This window comes from Mus musculus, chromosome 2 (assembly GCF_000001635.26).
Source record: "Mus musculus strain C57BL/6J chromosome 2, GRCm38.p6 C57BL/6J".
Taxonomy (NCBI): Eukaryota; Metazoa; Chordata; class Mammalia; order Rodentia; family Muridae; genus Mus; species Mus musculus.
Window position 1 is genome coordinate 107,472,834 of NC_000068.7, and position 12,427 is coordinate 107,485,260.

Consider the following 12,427-nt stretch of genomic DNA (forward strand, 5'->3'; position numbering starts at 1 on the left):
GAACTGTGGTATGGAAGTGTAAGTGGAATGATCCCTTTCCACCTTAAGTTGGTTTTTATCATGGCTTTATATTATAGCAATAATAACCCTAATTAAGATGATGTGTGTTATAAAACCCTCTAAAAAGAATTTGTGTCTAAGAACTTTGTCATTTAATATAAAATAAAAATTAATTAAATATCTTGCAAGAGAAAGACAAATTTAACCTCCTTAAGGCAACATCAAGTTTCTGATTATGTCTACTACTGATTTTTGGTTTTTCTTTGCCTATTATCCCAATACAAGTTGAATCAGAGCCCTATAATAATCATGGTATATCTCTGAGTCCACCATACCCTAACTGCACATTTTTCTTGTCTTCATGTACACCACATCACGATGACATGCTCATTTTCTTTATGTTTTGCTTAATTATGATCCATCTTTTATTCCCTACCTCCTAAACTCTTCTTTTTGTAATGGCTATTGCATTACCTACTAAGGAAATATTTTTCTATTTTTTTAACTTGTTGAAATTTTAATATACTTATAATATTTATCCCTTCCTTTGCTTCCTCCTTTCCTTCCGTCCAATTGTTCCCATATACCACTACTCACTCTCAAATTCATGGCCTCTTTTTGATTGTCATTGCATGCATATATGCACATGTATATTTAGTAATATATTATATATAATTTAATTATACAAATCCATCCATACTATATACTCCTAAACACAGACTTTATTTATTATTGTTTATACACAGGAAAATATATTCACACACACACACACACACACACACACACAAACACACACACACACACACACACACACACACACACACACACACACATATATAATACACACACTCCTAAATATAACTGTCAAGTGTATATATTGTTACTTGTATATATGTTTTAGAGATGACCATTTGGCATTGGACAAGCAATTTGTGTCCACTTCCCTGTCTTGGAGAACACATCTCCTGATCCATGCTACGTTGCCTATAGATCTTTGTATATGGTTGAAGCCTCATGAATTTTCTTTGCTTGCTTTGGCATATACAGTGACATCATCCTTGTTCAACTCACCTTTGAGCAGTTAAGTTGGTGAGAGTTCATGACATGTATATAGCTTCTGACATTACCAGAAAATGCCATCTCACAGCATGCTCCCTGATGCTATAATTCCTTTTTTATTTTCTGCCCTTCTTATGCAATGTTCTCTGAGTGTGTGAAGTGCTTTGCAGATGTATCCATTGGAATTGGGCTTCCCAAAAGTGTATTTTGACTGTTTTCCTGTAATGGTGTCTTTCCGTAACAAAGAGAGGCTTTCTTGGTGAGGGATGAAGACTACAATTTTCTGTGGGTATAGGCATCAATATTTAGATATTGTTGTTAAAATTATATTGGTTTAGTAATATAGCAATTACAGATTCTCCTCCAGTAACCATGATTTTAACTAGCACAGAAAAGTTAGTTTTCCACAACCAGACATTGTTTCTTTCTTTTTGAGAAGGTCATAGATCTCGTTAGAGAGATATTGTTTTTTGCCATGGTGTACATACCACTATGGCCACTATGTCACCTTTAGGCATGTTGTGCCATGGTGATTATCTTGTGCTTTATAGGCATCAATGTTGGATAGGATGACCAAGCCAGCGTAGTCAGTCAACAGGGTCTCAATGGAGGGAGTGATCAAATTATATAAACCCTTCTTGAAGTTTGACCAAGATGGAAATACTGACCTTAAGCCATGAATACTTTTATTAGCTATATCTTCAGCATTGAAACTCAGTAGAGCAGCAGTCTCCTGAGAGGCTCTGCTAGTATCTGACAAATACAGAAGTGGATGTTCTCAGCCAACCATTGGACTGAGCACAGGGTCCCCAATGAAGGCACTAGAGAAAGGACCCAAGTAGCTGAAGGGTTCTGCAGCCTCATAGAAGGAACAACAATATGAACCAACCAGTACCCCCCGAGCTCCCTGGGACTACACCACCAACCAAAGAGTAAACATGAAGAGACTCATGACTCCAGCTGCATATGTAGTAGAGGATTGCCTTGTCAGACATCAATGGGAGGAGAGGTCCTTGGTCCTGTGAAGGCTCTATGCCCCAGTGTAGGGAAATGCCAGGACAGGGAAGAAGGAGTAGGTAGGTTGATGAGCAGGAGGAAGGGGGATGGGATAGGGGGTTTTCAGAGGGGAAACCAGGAAAGGGGATAACATTTGAAAAATAACTAAAGAAAATGTCTAATAAAAATATAAAATAAAAAAGAAAATGCTGTCAATTTCCACTCTTGCTTTTACTTAAAGCCTGACTCACTTCTTCCAATATTTCTAAGCATTTTTCAGAGTAGCAAGACCCTGCCATACTCGCAAACAATAAAACAAAAGCTGGTTGATAGACCATCATAGCAGACATGCCAGATTTCAATACACTAATACAATTAGAAAGTATGCAATCAATACAGTTTACATTAAATACAGTAGAAGAAACAAAAGTAATTTTAACATGACAAATTAATAAAAGATTAAGTATGGGTCTTAACACAAGCACTAACACTTGATCTAAATTCAATTCCTGTCCCAACCTTATCTACTGCAAATGTAACTTCATAGAGAGCTGCAGCTAACTTCCAAATTCTGTTGAAATGACCAAAATGGACTGCCAAAGACCTATGGACATCTCCTTTTGTCCAGTGTTTAACTGATTTCTTGCCCAATCAATAATTCACATATTACTGGAAATATTAAAGTCCATTGGCGTTAATTATAAAATTCTTTCCATCTATCAGTTTTGTTAAATGCCAGATCTACATTTTCTGTGAGTTCAGCTCTACAAGTCATATCTCTGGATGATCAGGGGCAAATTTCTCATAATATTTATATATGCCAATTTCTATGGTTTGAGTTGCAGTTTGTGAATTATTTTTCTTCCAAGTTTGAGGGAACACAGAAATACACTCATCATTTATGCTATTCTTCACAAAGCAAACAGGAATCCCATCACCAAATGCATTGAAAGTCATGGTCTTATTATAAGTTTACTCCCCTGACCAAGGAGATCCAAGAAGATGAGTAATAACTTGTCATGAGAATCTCTGGTCTGGACCACACTGATTGTGTATCAGTGGTGGATCAGGAACATAGGCCCAGGAGACTTCACTGAGAATGGGAACCATCATCATCATCATTAAGGGAATCTGAAGGAATGTTGGATTGTTCCATTTGTCAAACCAGCTTTTCTGGTAGCCACCCTGTTCCATTTTCCTCCTGTGAAAATACACAAACATGGCCTTGGCGCCATATGAGTACAGGGTTGGTTCCATGCCATTGGCCTGTCATAGGATCCTTCTGTTTCACAAAAGCATACTTAGAAGTGCGAGGATGCCAAAAATGCTCAGGAGCTGAAAGACCATGAACATCCAAATTAAAATAAATAAATAAATAAAAAAGCATAATTTAAATAGTTTTGTGATATACAGGGATATAATTCTCCCTTTTTATTTTATGAAGATCTTTTAAGGTTCTATGGGTCCATTCCACCATACCATGTCTTTGAGAAGTATAAGAAATCCCAGTAATATGAGTAATATTAAATTGTTGACAAAAGGTCTCAAATGCAAGACTACATTAGCCAGTTCTATTATCTGTTTTAATCTTCTCTGGAACATCCAGCACAGAGGAACAATGTAGGTAATGAGTAATTAGACTTTTAGTTGCTTCTCCTGTTAAAGCAGTTGTAACAAGAAAGCCTAAAAAGGTGTCAATAGTCACATGTACATATTCTAATTTTCCAAAGCCAGAAATATGAGTAACATCCATTTGCTATAATTGATTAGGTACAAGTTCTTTCCTGTACCATTATGTGGTACAGGAAAAAATTGTGGATGTTGAGGACAAGTCTTTATAATTTGACATGCACATTCTCTAGACATATCAAATTGATTTATCAAGCATTACTATTTTGATAATGTAAAGAATGAGATTGGTTGGCTAATTGTTACTGTATAAGGCCTATAATCTGCCTGGTATATAAATCTGCTGTGGCATTGCCCTCACTAATGGGTCTAGTATGAGCTCTTAAATGTCCTATAAAGTAAAGACACGTTCTCTTAAATTGAGTTTTATTCGCATAAATAATTGCAAATTTTGAGAATTAGCAGCAGCAAAAAAAAAAAAAAAAAAAAAAAAAGAGAACAGTTCAAGCAATTGTAAACCGTGTGATGTATATTGGGTATCAGTATACAAATTAAAAGCTTGATTTTTTTAACATTTCAAAAACAGCAATTACAGTATATAATTCAATTATTTCTGCTGAAGCATGGGGGGGCGTTCTCAAGAGAATAAACATGTGATTCAATTACATATGCTGCCTTTTCATCAGATGAGTCATCTGTAAATTCAGTAAATGTGTTCTCTTTTGGTTGCACGTGAAAATTTACAGGTAATACCAAAGTATTCATAAAAGCAAATTGTAACAACTTATCTTCTGGATAATGATTATCTATTCTGCCTGAAAAATTTTCACATGCAACAGGCCAAATATCAGTATTCTGTAACAACCAAATTAATTGCTGTTTGGCATAAGGAATAAATATTTCATCAGGCCATTTCCCAAAATACTTTCATGATTCTATTCTGTATTAAGATAGCAAAGGCTTCATAATAGGGCGTTAAACTTTCTTTGGAGATGAGGAAAGATAAGTCCACATTAATGCCCCCCTTTGCCAAAGAACTGGTGTGGGTGCATGAGATGTAGCAAGAACACAAATAATTGCCCAACAATTGGTCATAGTCTATATACTGTATCTGTTATTGACTAATAGCTTCCTCTACTTCCTGCAAAGCTATTTGTCCCTCATCAGTTAATTGTTGAGGAGGATTAGGATCTGCATTCCCCTTGAGAATATCAAATAGAGGTTTAACTTCTCCTGCAGCAAGCTTAAGATGAGGTCTTAGCCATTTGACATTTCCTGACAGCTTTAAAAAACCATTTTAAGTAAGTAAATTATCTTTTCCTATTTGAATTTTCTGTGCCAGAATTTGTTTAGAATATAACTGATATTCCAAATATTGAAGAGGCTATTGTCTTTGAATCTTTTCTGGAGCAACAACTAGTCTCCAAGATTTTAAAGCTTGTATAAGAGCAGAGATTTGTAGTGAAATGCCTTCGGAGGAATCAGCTAATAAAATATCATCTGTACAATGAATAGTATACACAAAAGGATTCAAAGTCCTAACTTCTTGAATTGAAGCAGCAACAAATTTTTGAAATAATGTAGGGCTATTAGTCATTCCTTGGGGCAAAACTTTCCAGTGATATCACTTCATGTTTTCTTTAAAATTTCAGGCAGGTACACTGAATGCAAATCTTTTATAATTATCAGGATGAAAAGGAATAGTATAAAAAATCTTAAATCTATAATTTTATATGCAAGTTTTAGAATGGCAGCTGGAGTAGGAAAGCCAGGTAGTAATGCTCCCATAACTTTCATAGTTTCATTAACTTTTCATAAATCTTGTAATAATCTCTACTTGCCCGATTTTTTCTTAATTACTAATATAGATAAATTTCAGGAGGAGTTAGAAACCTCTATTTGTCCAGGTTGCAATTGCTCCTGCACTAGCTGTTGAGCTACCAGAGTTTTTTTTTGAAGTCCGAGATCACTGATCAACCTATATAGGAGATCAACCCATACAGGAATGTGGGGCAATGGGCTATGCACAGACAGCCTGGTCTCCAGTGGAGCTGAGGTCTTGAACCTTGTGGGACATGATGGGTGGTAATTTCCACCTACATGGGACAGAAGGCGTTCGATCCTGTCTCCTGGATCCCTGGCTCCTGTCAAAGTTACCACCCCCATAGCCCCCACAGGAGAGGGGCATGGCTATGTAGGAACAGCACCAAGCCTTCTCATATGCAAATAAGGTTTCCCCCAAAATCTCAGTCCAAGCCACTGAGAGGTACCTACTATTTCAGTGGGTGAGCCATGAATCACCCCCAGAACTGTATATACATCCATCCAGAGAATTAAAAGTACAAAAGAACTATCCCTTCGTCTGAGTCTTTTGTTCCAAGAGCCACCTGAAGTCCTGACATACTCCTCACTTGTTGGGAACAAGAAAAGGGGGGCCCAGGGGAAGAGGGGGAAGGGGAAGACCCACACCCTGTCAGAGTTCCACCTATTCTCTGGTCAGTCAGGTGTGGGAGGACTGCTATCTACCTTCCACTCATCCCGGGTGGGCATCTAAGCCTCTGACCAACTCTTCACTCTTTGGGGGGTGGCAAAGGGGCAGCCCTACCTGGGAGCCCCAGTGCTACTTTGCTAAAGCCACTGGGGTTAAAGAAGAGAGGGAAGAGGAAAGAGGTTCCAAACACTGATGGGGGTGAGTGCAGTGGATCTTGACTGGAGCAGACACTCTCCATGGTTTTAGAGCTTTATTATAGAAAGGGAGGGAGAAAGAGAGAGAGAGAGAGAGAGAGAGAGAGAGAGAGAGAGAGAGAGAGAGAGAGAGAGAGAGGAGAGAGAGAAGGCTGGAGAGAAAGAGAGTAAGAGGGAGAGAGAAGAGGAGAGGAGAGAGGAGAGAAGAAGACAGAGAGGAGAGAGGGTGAGAGAGAAGGGTAAGAGAGTGAGAAGTAAGAGTTAAGAGAGCGAGGTGGGGCTGAACAGCCCTTTTTATGGTCTTTACTGTTGCTAGGTAACTGGGGAGGAATTTAGCCTGAAGGTCAGAAGCTTGGGCCATTGCCTACCTGACTTCTAGCCATGATTCTCTTGTGGGAGCTGGGGGGCAGGGGGGTGGTAACTTAGGCAGGAGCCAGAGTTCCAGGAGACATGAGAGAACTCCTTCCATTCCATATACATGAATTATCACCACAGGGTCCTGGGGTTCAGCATCTCAGCTCAACTGGAGACCAGACTCTCTGTGCACAGCCCAATGGCCCACACTCCCTGGATAGTGCATTTTTCATTGGCCCAGCCCTACCCAACTCAGTTCAGAGCAACTCAGAGTTACCCAGTGACCTGGAAGGCATGACAGAGACTTCGTCTTCCTGCCTGCACTTGCTTCCCTTTGCTGGAAGCCTCACACTCAGCCTGAACAGAGGTCTTTGTGGAAAACCTCTGGTACCCAGGCCCACACAGGTATGCCACCTTTTTTAGTAAATTTATCTGCACAGAGTGCAGGCTTATCAATGGCCTCTATTAAAAATACCCTAAACCTGTTTTTCCTTTTCTGGGGACAGCTATAATGGATGCTAATTTTCTTTGATTTTGCTTTCCTAATTCTTGATTAGTTAAATAACCACAATCAAACATTTGTTGTGTAACTCTCTTATTTGGACTATATAAAAGGACTTCCATGTCCTTCAATATATCTCTTCCCCATAAATTAACAGGCAATTAAAAACAATGTAAGGTTGAAAATATTTTTGGTGACCTTTCTTCTCCTCCCAATGTAGAGATCATTGCTTTGCTCAGGACTCTGACTTTTGCCCTATCCCTTGTAATTGAGTAATGGTAGTTGTGTTAAGCCAACATCCAGGCTAGTGAATAGAAGTTATTACAGATATATCTGCTCCTGTATCCAGCGGCCCTGTAAATTTTTTCTGTTTATTTATATTGGATTTTTATTGGATATTTTATTTATTTTTATCTCTCTATTGAATATTTAAGTTACTTACATTTCAAATTTTATCTCCTTTGCCACTTTCACCTCCACAAATCCTGTACCCCATTCTCCTTTTCCCATGCTTCTATGAGCATGCTCCCCTATCCAACCACCTACCCAATTCCACCTCACCACCTTGGCATTCCCCTACACTGGGGCATCCAACCTCCACAGGACCAAGGGCATCTCCTCTCATTGATGCCAGATAAGGCCATCTTCTGCTACATATTCGGCTGGAGCCATGCAAACCCCTTTAGCTCCTTCAGTCCTTTCCTTATCTCCTCCAATGGGGTCCCTGTGCTCAGTCGAAGAGCATCTGCATATGTATTTATCATGCTCTGGCAGAACCTCTCAGGAGACAGCTATATATCTATCACACTCCTGTCAGGAAGCACTTCTTGACATGCTCAATAGTGTCTGTGATTGGGATTTGTATATGGAATGGATCCCCAGGTGGGGTAGCCTCTGGGTGTTTTTTCCTTCAGTCTCAGCTCCATACTTTGTCCCTGTATTTCCTTTAGACAGGAGCAATTCTGGGTTAAAAATTTGGAGATGAGTGAGTGGCCCCCTCCCACAACCAGGTACTTTGCCTAATTTCTGGATATGGTCTCTATAGGTTCTCCCTCCCCTTTGTTGGACATTTCAGTTAGATTTCATGCCTGTTGGTTCCTGGGATCCTCTTACTTTTCAGAAATCTGAAAACAAATTCAGAGAGAGAGAGAGAGAGAGAGAGATATCTAACAAAGGGCTGCCAATGGTATCCATGTCACAGGCTGATATGTTCCTGTGAATTTTCTTCCATGAAAAAAAATAGTCTATTACTTTATGTGATAAACTACAATTAAGTTCTCAGTGCAGCATAGAATGCAAATAGCTTATTTCACAGAATATCTCTTTAGTGGTTTCTAGATCAATTGTCTATACGATTGTTACTCCCTTCAGAAACTTCATGAGCTAGGCCTCTACTATCCATAGTTCTCATAGCATTTTTGTTTTTCAAATCCCCACCAATATGACCCAGTAAGCTTTTAATGCACTACTCTAAGGCTTTTTTTAGCTCAAAATTTCAAAACTATTTCACATTTTTTTTCTTAACCAAGTTTTATAAATCTAATAACCACATAGTCAAGGGTTATCCTAGCAACAGCACTATTCCTTGATAACATTTTCTGTATTAATTATTTGTTTGATTGTTATGATAAGAATACTTGACCAAATGCAACTTAAGTGTTAATTTTGGTTCACAGTTGAAGATGCCTTGTATTATGGCAAGAGCTTGAGGGGGCTGCTCACACTGCAGCCACAGTTAGATGAATGCTAGGGGTCCCTTTCCTTTAGTCCTGAGTCCCAGCTCATGGAATAGTACTTCCTATATTAAGATTTGTTTTTCTACTTCTCTTACCTCATTCACATGGCTTCCTCTAGGCAAGCTCAGGGGCTTATCTCTGAGATGATTAAAGTCTTAAGACTTTGACAGCATTAACACCATAGACACCAAGATACATTGTATCTGCTTCAGAGGTATTTTTGTATTATTTTTTTATTACTAATTTTAGACATGTGTCCTTCTTGATAAGTTTTTTTTTTCTTTCACAAAAACCAAGTATAGTGCATGGTATATAATAAATGATAAATATTTATAAAAATAAAATATGATAGTATGCAGAGAGAATGTGACCTAAAGTTCCTGGTGGATTGAAAATGCATATAGAAAGCATTTATTAGCTACACAAGAGATGGAAGTTAGCTAAACAGAAATGAGCCTTGCTTGGAAAAATCTGTTTTATTTTAACTGGAATACATTAGAATATGTGTTTTTACACACACACGCACACACACACACACCCCACAGTGAATCATTATTGCAACATTTAACTCTATACATAATTTGGGAAAGTTAAGTGACATCTACCAGTGGATTCCCTTATAGTATTATTATACCATTTCATTATATCTTAATTATATTTGAAAGCTAATTATGTGTTTTGTTATGAGATATTGATTATTTATAACCAAGTAGAAATTACTGTTCCATTTGTATAGGCCATGGAGCAGTGACTATGGTTTAAAGATGTTATACATATGCACAGTTAGGTGATGCAGTAAGTGATAGAATGGGACTTCTATCCTTTGGAGCCCAGTAAGTAATGATGGGGCTTTGCCTAGAAAGAAGTGTTTAAAGGACAGTCTTCAATATTTGAAATGTCACATTTGTCCCTATAGAGAAAATCCATGAAACAAATGGGTCTCTGATTTATCTGTCACTTACGTGATGTTAACTGACTTTTACCCATTTCTTTTCATTATTTCTTGAGTCTAACACACAATACAAGGTATTATGCCAGACTCTATGTAGGTTAGGGCTAGATCAAATCTATGCAAAAATGGGTAATGTATATGATTTGAATCTAAGGAAAAATGGTAAAACATATAGGTATGCTCCCTAGGGAACATCATTGCATAAAATATATCTTCATCTAATTTTTTCAGTGTTCAAGGAAGTGAGGTTTTTTGCACTTAAGCAATTGAATCAGTCATCTTACATGGCTCTGATTGAAATCTCTCTCTTTCTCTTTCTCTCTCTCTCTCTCTCTCTCTCTCTCTCTCTCTCTCTCTCTCTCTAGTACTAGATAGAAATTATTATTTTCGTTTCTTCTATGCAAGTAAAGCTTATACTGAATGTGACATTTCCATTTGATATTAACAGGATTCTTTCATTCTGTCTCCAACTGCCAATAAGACAAAACGGCAAACAACAGATTGGGAAAAGATGTCTACCAATCCTAAATCTGATAGGGGCCTAACATCCAATATATATAAAGAACTCAAGAAGGTGGACTCTAGAAAACCAAATAACCCTATTAAAAATGGGGTACAGAGCTAAACAAAGAATATTCAACTGAGGGATACTGGATGGCTGGGAAGCACCTAAAAATGTTCAACATCCTTAATCATCAGGGAAATGCAAATCAAAACAACCCTGAGATTCACCTCACACCAGTCAGAATGGCTAAGATCAAAAATTCAGGTGACAGCAGATGCTGGCAAGGTTGTGGAGAAAGAGGAACAATCCTCCATTGCTGGTGGGATTGCAAGCTGGTTACAACCACTCCGGAAATCAGTTTGGTGGTTCCTCAGAAAATTGGACATAGTACTACTTGATGATCCAGCAATACTACTCCTGGGTATATACCCAGAAGATGCTCCAACCTGTAATAAGGACACATGCTCTAGTATGTCCATAGCAAGAAGCTGGAAAGAACATAGATGTCCCTCAACAGAGGAATGGATACAGAAAATGTTACATTTACACAATGGAGTACTATGCAGCTATTAAAAACAATGAGTTTATGAAATTCTTATGGATGGATTTGAAGGATATTGTTCTGAGTGAGGTAACTCAATCACAAAAGAACACACATGATCTGCACTCACTGATAAGTAGATATTAGCCCAGAAGCTCAGAATACCCAAGATACAATTTGCAAAACACATGAAACTCAAGAAGGAAGACCAAAGTGTGGATACTTTGATCCTTCTTAGAAGGGGGAACAAAATACCCATGCCATGGAAGGAGTTAAAGTTCAGAGCAGAGACTGAAGGAATAACCATCCAGAGACTGCCCCACCTGGTGATCCATCCCATAGACAACCACCAAACCCAGACACTATTGAAGATGCCAACAAGATTTTGCTGACAGGAGCATGATATAGCTATCTCCTGAGATGGTCTGCCAATGCCTGGCAAATACAGAAGTGGATGCTCACAGTCATCCATTGTATGGAGCACAGGGTCCCCAATGTAGGAGCTAGAGAAAGTACCTAAGGAACTGAAGGGGTTGGCAGCCCTATAGCAGGAACACCAATATGAACTAACAAGTACCCCCAGAGCACCCTGGGACTAAACCACCAATCAAAGAAAACACATGATGGGACTCATGGCTCCAGCTGCATATGTAGCAGAGAATGGCCTAGTCGATCATCAATCGAAGGAGAGGTCCTTAGTCCTGTGAAGGTTCTGTGCCCCAGTATAGGGGAATGCCAGGGCCAGTATGCAAGAGTGGGTGGGGTAGGAGCAGGAATGGGGGGAGCAGATAGGGGATTTTCAGTTAGGAAACTAGGAAAGGGGATACCATTTGAAATGTAAATAAAGAAAATATCTAATTAAAAAAAAGAATCTAGAATCATTTAAAAATTCTGGAAAGACAAAACACCATAACTTGTAAGAGGCAAAATACTTTGTCTCTTTGGTTGGTACAGAAACCTACATCTGGGCATTCTCATTTGCTCTCAAGCAGGTACATGGAAAAAAGTACTTTCATTATAACAGCCAACCAACTAACTCTCAGTTGGACAGATGCTAAATAAAATGTTTTTTACAGGATATTAATTTATTGAATTACGAGTCTCAAATATTTTACACTTGTTTGAATTATTGTATATTGTTATAAATTTAATGTTATTTTGTTCAACTCTTGCATAATATGTTGTTCATATGCAATTCATTTAAAATGTAAAATTCTGGTCTTTTGGAAGCTACTAATAAAACTATTTAGGGTAGTTAGAAATGCAAGTTAGTAGTTAGTCACCTATAAGTAATCTTACTTGTAGTCTTATTAGATATTAGTTTTGCTAATTAGAGAAATCAGCTTTATTTAGCTTCCTGTATATGTTTTCAAATTTAAGCAGATAATAAATAGTTAGAAACAAGCAACATTTGTCTTTTCAATTATACTATTGTTAGATGGTCTTCAAATTCTTCAGAGATCTATAT